At 37.5% G+C, this 13,030-nt stretch overlaps 1 long non-coding RNA gene across 1 annotated transcript in view; it reads left to right on the forward strand.

The window, feature by feature from the left end:
* The window catches only part of LOC131509400 (uncharacterized), a 61,499-nt gene extending 48,769 nt beyond the window's left edge, over positions 1 to 12,730 (forward strand). Inside the window, exons 5-6 of the long non-coding RNA XR_009260469.1 lie at positions 7,241 to 7,284; positions 12,592 to 12,730. This is a non-coding gene — a long non-coding RNA (uncharacterized LOC131509400). The remainder of the gene's footprint in view (positions 1 to 7,240; positions 7,285 to 12,591) is intronic.
* The last annotated feature ends 300 nt before the right edge of the window (positions 12,731 to 13,030 follow it).

The following is a 13,030-nucleotide window of genomic DNA, read 5'->3' on the forward strand; positions in this document are numbered from 1 at the left end:
ATGGATTGTTTTATCTTGGCCATAGCTCCAGAACACCTCATGGTGAACTGAGGAATAGGGTGAACCTGTGTGCATTACTTACCACAGCAATGACTGCAGTCAAAGCTGAGTCAAGAGAGTGTGAGGCAGGACATGGGAAGTATGGAATATATACTATATGCTGTTTTGTAACTTGCATGTTTCTTTGAATAAATTTGTTCATGGGTTATTTTATTGTTTTTATTTTGTTAACCTGATTTTTATTTATTAGTTCTACTCATTTTCTTTTTTTTTCTAATTTATTAACCACTGGTTTTATGTTTGTTATATTGCTTTCTCATGGATTTATTTTGCTTGCCTTTTCTAATTTCTTGAATGTAATACTTAGATTTTTTTTAATTAGCAATATAAATATTTGAGACCATAGGTTTTCTTCATTGGCTATAATACAGTGTTTTTATTATTTTCTTAAAAAGATAATCTGCAATTTTGGTTTTCATTTCCTCTTTGACCCAAGAGTTGTTTAACAGAGAGGCTTTTTCTTAACCTTTTATTTTGAAGTAGTATGTAGTTTTCAAAGAAGTTATGAGAATAGCCAAAGAACCATCCTATATCCTTACCTGGTTTTACCAAATGTTAACATTTTACCACATTTGCTTTGTCATTGTCTCTGTCTCTTCAAGTGTGTGCACACATATACATGCGCTATTCCTTTTTCCTGAATCAACTAAAAGTGAGTTACAGGCAAGATGTGCCATTTTCCTTATATATTTTAGTATGCAGTTTCTAAAAAAAAAATCACAATACAACCTAGGTAATCACAATATAACCATCTTTATAAGAAAATTAACATTGACACAACTTTAGCATCTAATCCAGAGACCTTGTTTAAATTTTGCTAATTGGCCCCAATGGATGCCCTTTCTAACAATGGATTCAGGACTCAATTCAGGATCATATGTTGCTTTTTAGTTGTCTTGTCTCTTCATTTTTATTCAGTCTAGAATAGTCTCTAAATATTTTCTTGTCTTTTACGATCTTGACATTTTAGGAGAATACAGGTCAGTTTTTGTTGTTACGGTTGTTTTTGTTGGATGTCCCTCAATTTAGGAGTCTGCTGTTTCCTCATTATGCAATTCCATTTATGTATTTTCAGCAGAAATATTATACAGGTGCTTTGTTTTGCTCGGTGTATCACATCAGGAGCCATACAATGTCAATTTTCCCCTTTGTTGGTAATGCTAAATTGAATCACTTGGTTAAGGTTTCTTTATTGTAAAGGTTTAGTTTTCTTTACAGTGAAGTACCTATTTTTAATCCCTTTTTAATTAGTAAGTACTTTGTGGGGAGATGTGTTGAGATTATGTAAATGTCATGTTTCTCAGCAAACTCTCCTATTAGTTTTATCATCTGTTGTTGATGTTTGCATGATTTAATTATTACTGCCATGGCTGCAGTTTTTAATTCCATCATTCTTTTCTAAATAACTGTATTACTATAAATTGCTCTTCCTTTTTCTCTCTCCTCCTTCCTTCCTTCTTCCCTTTTTCCCCTTCCTTCCTTTCTATTGGCACTACACGTGGATTATTATCTTATTCAACAATTAAAACCCATTGCTATCATTTATTTTGATGCTCAAATTGATGCAGTTTTGGCTAGTCAGAACTTATAGCTGTTCTGTATCCTTTTGACAAAAACTCATAATTTTTTAAAAATCAATTTTATTTCTTGGCCTAGTATTTGGAAGATGGATCCAGAAGCCTGACATGACTCAGGTCTAGTCCCTTTGGTAAAACTCTAATTGGTATTTGGAAAGACCATGGGGTGGTGGGGTGGGGGAGAAACTTTATGTCTGTTTGTCTCTATTTTTGTAACGGGAGTAATCTGTATCTCGTAATTCACTGAGTTCACAAAATAATGGTATAGTACCTAATAAAAACGTAGGATATGAAATAATGAATTAGTTCCATATTCCATCTCTGAAGGTGACTAATGACTACTTTTTAGTATCATTATGAATTGATGGATTCAAATATATTTGGCTGATTTCAGTCCATTGCTATTATTATCTTTAGTGAAGCTCAAATTGTCCATCTTTGGCAGATGGGAGCCTCTTTAAGTTGGTTCTTGAGTCCTCCTGACATAACCCTAATAATCTTTCATAGCTTCCTCCTCTCTGGCATGACAAAATACTCCAGATTTATTTTATGTATTTCCTCCCTAGTCCCAGAATCAACTCTTTTTCTGAGATGGTATCTATCTCTCAACCTTTTAAAAAATCATCACCACCCCCAAGAGAAAATTAAAGTTAAATTAATGTATTCTTAATTAAAGAAATAAAATATTAAGAGATGAGATTTTTTTAGGTAGAGTTGAGCTTTGGAAGACCACAAACCACTGTATTAAAAGAGTTTTTTCATCCCCCAAGAAATCAAATTTCTCTTCCTTGGTGGTGAGGGAGGTGATACCACCCTATTGAGGGCATGCTCTAAAAAGCCCTGGTTTATTTTAGTGGAAATGATCTTTCAAGACCACAAGCTGAGCACTATGGATACCTCAGTATTACTGGGTTTTTACTTAGCTTCTTTTCTACTATGCCTTCATCTCCTTTCTTCCAAGCTGAACATCCTGTAATTATCCCCTTGCTTTATTCCACATTGTACCGCAACACATTCATAATAGCAGTGCTAATGCTATTACCAACAATGATTACTCCAAACAGTTAAAAATGTGCTCTGCATATGCTCTTCTTTCTCTCTCTCTCCCTTCCCTCCTTTTAAAATGATTCTACTATCTGTGTCGTCTGAGCTTAGAGTCATCAGGTAGTATACTCTCTCCTTTTAATCGTCATTTAGTTGTAGTTCTACATGAAACTATTTAATGCTTAAATAAAATTTTTTTAGTGTCTTATGGTAATCTCTCTCTGGCTATACAGGTTGTTGGAAGCTTGCTCTCTAGTGGATCCTCAGGAGGGCTCGTGGGAACACAGTCGCTAACTTTTTGCACATTGATATCAATTGTTCTTTATATTTGAAAGTCAGTTTGGGCTGGGTAAAATCCTTGGCTTACATTTTCTTTCTTAGAATGTCTTAACTATATATGTTAACAGCATTTTCTTTGTAGCATAAAACAGTGCCAAAAGATAATTAATTTGATGAATATCTAATTTCCTTTTCTTTATAAGTCCCTTGCTCAGTTTTTAAAAAGTGCTCAAAGGGCATTTCTCTTTTTCTTCAAAGTCCAACCATTTTGCTAGCATATGTCTCGGTATTGATAATTATGAATCTCGATATGTAGTTTCAGAGAGTTTAAGGGAAGTTTTATTGAGTTTTCAATTTTTGGCAAATGTTCTCAAACCTTGCTTAGGTATTCTTTTTTTCAGAGGCTCCTGTTATCAGTATTGGGTCTCTTTGTTTATGTTTAGTATTTGTCACTGTCTCTTAAATCCTTTTTAACTTTGTCTGTTCCTTTTTGATGTATGTCTTCCATTCCTTTCTAATTTTTAACATATTTCTTTTCACCTTATAATTCTGTTCAGGCATTATGTATTATGTTTATTTGCTTTTTTGCTCCTCCTGTGTTCCTCATTACTGAAATGGTTTTTGCTCCTTCTGTTTATTCCTCATTACTGAAATGGTTTTTTAAAACTTATTTTTATTTCTTGTATGAGTCCTGTCACTTTATTTCTGAGGGTTTTTTTTATGATTCTGATATTGTTTTTTCATGTCTTGTACCATTTCTTAATGTCTATTTGCTCATTTTGAAGTAGTTTTGGTCTGATATATGGGCACATCCTTTGGCATGCTTTCATTATTGGTACGGTTTTTCTGCTCCTTTATTCTCTTTTTTCCTTTTCATAAGGTATAAGATTTGACCTCAGTCCTCATCTTTCCAAATTTTATGAGAAATTAGTTTTTCTCAACTTTTAGAAGGAGATGACTCAGGAAGTATTTCTAGCTTCTAGTTTCTTTTTCTGTTGTTTTTAGGTAGTATTAAGTAATATGGTGACTTCCTTCCTGAGGTTTCCTGGTTTCTTCCCATAAGCTTTTTCTCCTCCTTTGTCTCAGTTGTCACTATCCTGCTTAACTTGATCTCCTCCCTGTGTGGTCTCTGTCTTGGAAGAGAGCCCCAGCTGATCACTTCTGGAAGTTCATAGACTACTTGGGTCTCTTCAAAGTTTACTAGATACTTCATCCTCTCACCTGTTTTTAGCTTTAAAAACTGCCAGTTTCAGCTTCTGTTCTTAAGCTGGTCTGCAGTGCCTTCCAATGAATATTTATTGGTTTTCTGGGTGCTCCCCCACTCTTCAGGTTCATCATCTACTCTGTTATTACGTTTTACTTGTTCTCACTCAGTTGCTGATTAAAGAGCTTTTAAAGACAAAAGGAAAAAGACTTTTTAAGAGGGCAAAAATTAATTCTTGTTGGGAGTGGGGTTCATTTCTGTATCCATAGAAGGTTATCACTTAAAATTTTTCAAAGCATGGCCTAATTATATTTGTTTTAACAAAATTAGCTCATCAAAAATATAAGAGTTTTCCCTTATTCGATTTTGAAAGAAAAATGTGTTTTTAAAATGTAAAGGCCAATTTTCCATTTTCTTTTTATTCTTTTGTTTTTTGTTTGTTTGTTTTGTTTGGGTGGGGGCGTGGAGGGAAAGAGAGAATCTCATGCAGAATCCCATCACGTGGGCTAGATCCCACGACCCTGAGATCATGACCTGAGCTGAAATCAAGAGCCAGACACTCAAATGACTGAGCCACCCAGGTGCTCCTCTTTTCATTCTTTTTGGAGAAATATGTCTTGCTAGCTGAATTTATAAAGTTAATTACTTTATCCTTATTTCAGCAGTTGATCATTTGAGCAAGGATTTTAAACTGGACATATAAATACTTTTCATGGTTTATTTGTCCTTCCATTCTTTAATGATGCTTAATTTCCAGTTAGATTATTCTCATATTCTATTGTTTCTCATATTATTAAGCCAAGAAGGTTATGAAGGTATATTTATTAACTGGGACTGAAAGAATATATGTGCTCCAAGGACCAAAATCTTCAAGGAGAATTATGAAAACTGCTGAATGACCCAAAAAGCATCATAGATTTAGAAAAGAAGACTACACTGTAGAGAAGAATACGGGAAGAGATAAGAGAGGAAGAAAGAAGGAAAAAAAAATGGGAGGTGAAATTGTGGATGTAGTTTTAGATCAGGTTATCACTCTTGCACTAAACCAGAATGCCATTGGTATACTTCCATATTTCTCTTCCACAATAAGGTAACACACACACACACACACACACACACACACACACACACCTGGAATGAAATGACCCTTAGAAATATGAACTTAAGGTTTCTCCATGTCTTTGCATGGTTGGATAGCTCTTTTCTTTCTAGCACTGAATAATATTACATTGTCTGTATGTACCATAGTTTCCATTTACCTGCTAAAAAAATCTTGGTTGCTTCCAACTTTTGGCAATTATAAATAAAACTTCAATAAATATCCATGTGTAGGTTTTTGTGTGGACAGAAGTTTTCAACTCCTTTGGATAAATACCAAGAAGCACAATTGTTGGATCTTGTGGTAAAAGTGTGTTTAATTTTGTAAGAAATTGCCAAACTATCTTTCAAAGTGGTTGTACCCTTTTGCATTCCCGCCAGCAATGAATGAGAGTTCCTATTGCTCTACATCCCTGCCAGCATTTGGTGTTGTCAGTGTTCCAGATTTTGGCCATTCTAATAGGTGTATAGTAGTATCTCGTTGTTGTTTAATTTTTTTTTTCCCCTGATGATATATGATGTGGAGCATTTCTTTGTAAGCTTATTTGCCATTTATATATCTTCTTTGGTGAGGTATCTGTTAAACTCTTTGGCCATTTTTTAAACAAGTTGTATGTTTTCTTATTCTCATATTCTTCCTCTTCTTGAAAGAATAAAATCCAAAAGGCATATTGCTATGTAGTGTTTAATTGTTAGCATTTGTCCTCTCAAAATATATTGGGAGTCAAAGATAACTTTATTTTAGTCAACATGCCCTAACAAGAAGAAAGTTTTTATTTATGTAACTTCCTTTCCAAAGGAAGTTGAGAAGTTAAACCAATGAATCAGTCCCAGGTAGAAATAAGAGGATGAGAGAAAACCTCCTCTTTGTGATGTATAGCCTAGAGGAAGTATGATCAGACCAGTAGGCCTGCTCTGTTGGAGAGGGGCCTGGTGGCACTGGGGATGGGAACTGGTAGATACCAAAAAAGGTTCAGCTCTGTCACATGCCTGGACTACTGTGTTTGGCCCTCTTTCCATCCTATTTGGGTAATTCCTCTGGCCCTTCATGAACATATGTCTGTAGGAAGTGGCATCCATGGAAAACCCAGGAGAGAATCTACCCTTGAAAGGAATTTGAAGACCTTATGAGAAAACCATTAACAAAAATCAGATTACTTCTTATAAAATTTCTGTGAAGTCTGTAGGAGATGACTATTATCTAAATAACCACAAATGGATAAAATATTCAGTTAGTTCTAGCTGTTTTTGCCTTAGTTCCAGCTATTTGGTTTTTTTTTGTTGTTGTTGTTGTTTTGTTTTTTTGTTTTACATACTGTGCTACTGCTTCATTGCCACATTAAGAGAAATAGAGAAATCTGGATCTTAACAATTTTCTCTTGTTTCCTAATGTCCATTTTTGCAAAAAGGCATAAAAATCTTTGGGTAAAAACTGGGACCCAATCACAATGTAGAGATTATTTACACCTATCTAGAAGAAAAATATTAGCACATACCTGGAGAATGAGAACTCCTTATCATGTAATTTCTCATTTTCCCTGGGAGTAAGTACCTTGAGGAATGTACATTACTTAAGGAATGCATTCTGGTTACTGATTTTATGTTCAACAAATGTTGGGCCTTCCTACTGGAGTGTGATTTCAGTTTTTCTTACTAGATAAGACAGCTATTCTGCTTATCATAGAGCAGACTCTGCTTATGTTCCAAGATCTGTGATATGATGACTTGACCAGCCCTGTACCATTCTGATGTTGCTAACTAGCTAGTTGCTTTACACAGTTACCATATTTTACAATGTGAAACTGGCACTGTCACAGGCTGTCACTTATAGACTTTAAGAAGTCTATAATTCAGTGGTTTCCTTAAAATTTCTGGTGGTGCCTTTCAAAATATTCACATGTTTAAGCCTCACTGAATCAGAATCTCCTGTTAGTCGAACCCAGAAACCCATTGGTCTTGTCCCTCGCTTCTCTTTCAGAAACGATACCACCCAAATCATCTTGCAAACCACATGGAAAATTGGTAAGTGTGGGAGCACTGTAGTTTTATTTCTCATTTAATCAGACTGTAAATATGTAAGCAGAGAATTGTGAAAGGAGAAAATGGCCTCAAAAGAAAGACAGTTTGCTTTTAAACGTTCTCTATTTCACAACCTGTTTCTATTTGAAGCAGAAGTTCTTGAAATACTCTGAAGCTCTACGAAGTCTTTCATGCCCAGTTGGAATAGAAGCTCCTGCCCTCATTTGTACTGTTAACATGCTATCACTCTCAGTAGGATAGAATACGGGCTGACTCTTGTGTTTGCCATGTTTAGTGGATGTTTTTGTAATGTTTAGTTTTTACCACCTATGTTGACATTTCTGGTGTCAAGAGATTGTTAATTTTCTTTTAACTTTCATTGAATAAGAATTTGGTAAAATAAAGTACAGAGTGAAGATAAAGACGTTGCTAGGGCTTATTTTTAGAGAGGAAGGCTTTTTACACAGCAGAATGATCTTTAACTTTAAAAATGAAAGCTTCTTGGGGTGTCTCGGTGGCTCAGTCACTTAAGCATCCAAATCTTGATCTCAGCTCAGCTCTTGATCTCAGAGTCATGAATTTAAGTCCTGTGTTGGGCTCCATGCTGGACATGAAGCCTACTTAAAAACAAACAAACAAATAAATAAATTAAATTAAAGTTTTTTATAATATAGACAAATTGTTAACTATGACATGGATTTTTTTTCCCTTTAAGTGAATAATTGAGTCAAAGAAGAGTTACTTTGATTAGTTTTACCTATTTGAATTCCATACATGGAATTATTCTGGGTACTTCTGTAACTTCCTCCTATTAAGTGATATGTTTTTGTGGTTTTTCTCTATGCCCTTACAAAGCTCACTCATTTCTACTTCTGTGGATATTGTAGGGCATGCATATTCAAGTTTCTTTATTTGTTCTATTGTTGATGATATTTAGATTATTTTCAGTTTTCTTTTGTTACAGTTTTGCTGTGAATATACTTTTAAGAAATCTTATTGATATATAAATTATATCACTTAGAGTTCACTCATTTAAAATGTACACACAGTTTAATGTTTTTTATTGTACTTAAAAAATTGTGTAATATCACAAAATCTAATTTTAGAACATTTCATCATGCCAAGAATAAATCCTATAACCCATTAATAATCACTCCCCTCCCCCACCTCACATTTTCCCTCAGCTCCTGAAAACCACTAATCTACTTTTATCTCTATAGGTTTGCCTATTCTGGACATTTTATATAAATGGAATCATATAATATGTGGCCTTTTGCCTGACTTTCTTCATTAACACAATGTTTTTGAGGTTCATCCTTACTGTGTGTGTCAGTACTTCATTCTTTTTTATTGCCAAATAGTATTCCAATGTATGAGATAGGCCTGGATTGCAATGTATTTTCCTCTCAGGACTGCCTTCGCTGCATCCCAAAGCGTTTGGATTGTTGTATTTTCATTTTCATTTGTTTCCATATATTTTTTAATTTCTTCTCTAATTGCCTGGTTGACCCACTCATTCGTTAGTAGGGTGTTCTTTAACCTCCATGCTTTTGGAGGTTTTCCAGACTTTTTCCTGTGGTTGATTTCAAGCTTCATAGCATTGTGGTCTGAAAGTATGCATGGTATAATTTCAATTCTTGTAAACTTATGAAGGGCTGTTTTGTGACCCAGTATATGATCTATCTTGGAGAATGTTCCATGTGCACTCGAGAAGAAAGTATATTCTGTTGCTTTGGGATGCAGAGTTCTAAATATATCTGTCAAGTCCATCTGATCCAATGTATCATTCAGGGCCCTTGTTTCTTTATTGACTGTGTGTCTAGATGATCTATCCATTTCTGTAAGTGGGGTGTTAAAGTCCCCTGCAATGACCACATTCTTATCAATAAGGTTGCTTATGTTTATGAGTAATTGTTTTATATATCTGGGGGCTCCGGTATTTGGCGCATAGACATTTATAATTGTTAGCTCTTCCTGATGGATAGACCCTGTAATTATTATATAATGCCCTTCTTCATCTCTTGTTACAGCCTTTAATTTAAAGTCTAGTTTGTCTGATATAAGTATGGCTACTCCAGCTTTCTTTTGGCTTCCAGTAGCATGATAAATAGTTCTCCATCCCCTCACTCTCAATCTAAAGGTGTCCTCAGATCTCAAATGAGTCTCTTGTAGACAGCAAATAGATGGGTCTTGTTTTTTTATCCATTCTGATACCCTATGTCTTTTGGTTGGTGCATTTAATCCATTTACATTCAGTGTTATTATAGAAAGATACGGGTTTAGAGTCATTGTGATGTCTGTATGTTTTATGCTTGTAGTGATGTCTCTGGTACTTTGTCTCACAGGATCCCCCTTAGGATCTCTTGTAGGGCTGGTTTCGTGGTGACAAATTCCTTCAGTTTTTGTTTGTTTGGGAAGACCTTTATCTCTCCTTCTATTCTAAATGACAGACTTGCTGGATAAAGGATTCTCGGCTGCATATTTTTTCTGTTTAGCACACTGAAGATATCGTGCCAAGCCTTTCTGGCCTGCCAAGTTTCAAAGGAGAGATCAGTCACGAGTCTTATAGGTCTCCCTTTATATGTGAGGGCACGTTTATCCCTTGCTGCTTTCAGAATTTTCTCTTTATCCTTGTATTTTGCCAGTTTCACTATGATATGTCGTGCAGAAGATCGATTCAAGTTACGTCTGAAGGGAGTTCTCTGTGCCTCTTGGATTTCAATGCCTTTTTCCTTCCCCAGTTCAGGGAAGTTCTCAGCTATAATTTCTTCAAGTACCCCTTCAGCACCTTTCCCTCTCTCTTCCTCCTCTGGGATACCAATTATGCGTATATTATTTCTTTTTAGTGTATCACTTAGTTCTCTAATTTTCCCCTCATACTCCTGGATTTTTTTATCTCTCTTTCTTTCAGCTTCCTCTTTCTCCATAACTTTATCTTCTAGTTCACCTATTCTCTCCTCTGCCTCTTCAATCCGAGCCGTCGTGGTTTCCATTTTGTTTTGCATTTCGTTTAAAGCGTTTTTCAGCTCCTCGTGACTGTGCCTTAGTCCCTTGATCTCTGTAGCAAGAGATTCTCTGCTGTCCTGTATACTGTTTTCAAGCCCAGCGATTAATTTTATGACTATTATTCTAAATTCACTTTCTGTTATATTATTTAAATCCTTTTTGATCAGTTCATTAGCTGTTGTTATTTCCTGGAGATTCTTCTGAGGGGAATTCTTCCGTTTGGTCATTTTGGATAGTCCCTGGAGCGGTGAGGACCTGCAGGGCACTTCCCCCGTGCTGTGGTGTATAACTGGAGTTGGTGGGCGGGGCCGCAGTCCGACCTGATGTCTGCTGCCAGCCCACCGCTGGGGCCACAGTCAGACTGGTGTGTGCCTTCTCTTCCCCTCTCCTAGGGGCGGGATTCACTGTGGGGTGGTGTGGCCCGTCTGGTCTACTTGCACACTGCCAGGCTTGTGGTGCTGGGGAGCTGGCGTATTAGCTGGGGTGGTTAGGCAAGGTGCACGGGGGCGGGAGGGGCAGGCTTAGCTCGCTTCTCCTTAGGTGATCCACTTCAGGAGGGGCCCTGTGGCAGCGGGAGGGAGTCAGATCCACTGCCGGAGGTTTGGCTCCGCAGAAGCACAGAGTTGGGTGTTTGCGCGGAGCGAGCAAGTTCCCTGGCAGGAACTGGTTCTCTTTGGGATTTTGGTTGGGGGATGGGCGGGGGAGATGGCGCTGGCGAGCGCCTTTGTTCCCCGCCAAGCTGAGCTCTGCCGTCTGGGGGCTCAGCAGCTCTCCCTCCCTTTGTCCTCCAGCCTTCCCGCTTTCTGAGCAGAGCTGTTAACTTATGACCTCCCAGACGCTAAGTCGCGCTTGCTGTCGGAACACAGTCCGTCCGGCCCCTCCGCTTTTGCCAGCCCGACTCGGGGGCTCTGCTTGGCCGGCGAGCCGCCCCTCCGCCCCGGCTCCCTCCCGCCAGTCCGTGGAGCGCGCACCGCCTCGCCGCCCTTCCTACCCTCTTCCGTGGGCCTCTCGTCTGCGCTTGGCTCCGGAGACTCCGTTCTGCTAATCCTCTGGCGGTTTTCTGGGTTATTTAGGCAGGTATAGGTGGAATCTAAGTGATCAGCAGGACGCGCGGTGAGCCCAGCGTCCTCCTACGCCGCCATCTTCCGGAACTCGCCCAGTATTCCAATGTATGGATAGAGCACATTTTGTTTATCCTTTCATCAGTTGATGGACATTTGGGTTGTTTCCACTATTCATATATTTTTTATACATCAGTTTTTATAAGTTTCATATGTAGAAATTCCTGGGTTATATAGTAACTCTATGTATAATATTTTGAGTTACTGCCAACTGTTTCCCATAGTGGCAGTATTACTTTATATCCTCACTGGCAATGTGTGAGAGTTTCCATTTTTCCACATCCTCACCAACACTTGTAACTGCATGTCTTCTTGATAATAGTCATCTTAATGGTGTGAACTGATACCTCATTGTGGTTTTGATTTGCATTTCCCTCGTAACTAATAATGCTGAGTATCTTTCCATGTACTTACTGGCTATCCATATACCTTCTTTGGAGAATGAAGGTATTTTCAATCTTTTTTTCCCCACTTTAGAACTTGAGTATTTGCCTTTTTACTATTGAAATGAGAGAGTTATTTTTACCCCAGTTTTAGTAAGAAATAATTGATATACACCACTGTATATTAAGAAATAACTGATATACATTACTGTATAAGTTTAAGGTATACAGCTCAATGATGGTTGGATTTTGACCTTTGAACAATGGGGAACCAATCCCCACGCAGATGAAAACCCAAGTATAACTTTTGACTTTCACTGTAAGTAACTACTAATAGCCTACTGTTGACTGGAAGCCTTACTGATAACATAAGCAGTAGATTAACACATATTTTGTATATTACATGTAATCTATACTGTATTCTTAAAGTACTAGAGAAAAGAAAATGTCATTAAAATCATAAGTAAGAGAAAATACATTTATAGTACTGTACTGTATTTATCAAAAAAAAATACACATATAAGTGGACCAGTGCAGTTCAAACCCATGTTGTCAATTCCTTTGGGGGGGTTGGGTGATAATCTACCAGGAAGGGGCACAGTAGCACTGATGAAGATAAATCAACTGTACTGACAGTCTGGTGAAGTGTGGGGAAAACTGACAAAGTATGCTCTGAATTAATACAATAGAGATCCAAGAGGGAGAACATAACTTAAAACAAAAATATTCCTAATTGATAAAAAGCATGGGCACGTGGGTGGCTCAGTGAGTTAAGTGTCTGACTCTTGACTTTGCCTCAGGTCATGATCCTCATGGTTCCTGACATCGATCCCCAGATCTGGCTCTGCCCTGACAGCGTGGAGCCTGCTTGGAATTCTCTCTCCCTCACCCTCTGCCCCTCTCCTGCTAATGATCTCTCTCTCTCTCTCTCTCTCTCCCTCCCTCCCTCCCTCCCTCCCTCTCTCTCCCTCTCTCTCAAAATAAATAAACTTAAAACAAAAAGCTAACACCAAGAGTCATTCTTTCTTACATATCACCCATCAGATTTATCACTGAGTCTTATGTACTGTACCTTCAAATATATCTTAAATATGTCTGCTTCTCTCCATTTATAGAGCCCTACACTGATCCTAGCTGTCATTTCAACACTACATGTCTCTTGGTGTCTGCTTTGCATACTTCTAATCCATTCTCCATGTAGTGGGAAGACCTTTTAGAAACATAAATTGAGGGGCGCCT

Source organism: Neofelis nebulosa, chromosome 1, assembly GCF_028018385.1.
Source record: "Neofelis nebulosa isolate mNeoNeb1 chromosome 1, mNeoNeb1.pri, whole genome shotgun sequence".
Lineage (NCBI taxonomy): Eukaryota > Metazoa > Chordata > Mammalia > Carnivora > Felidae > Neofelis > Neofelis nebulosa.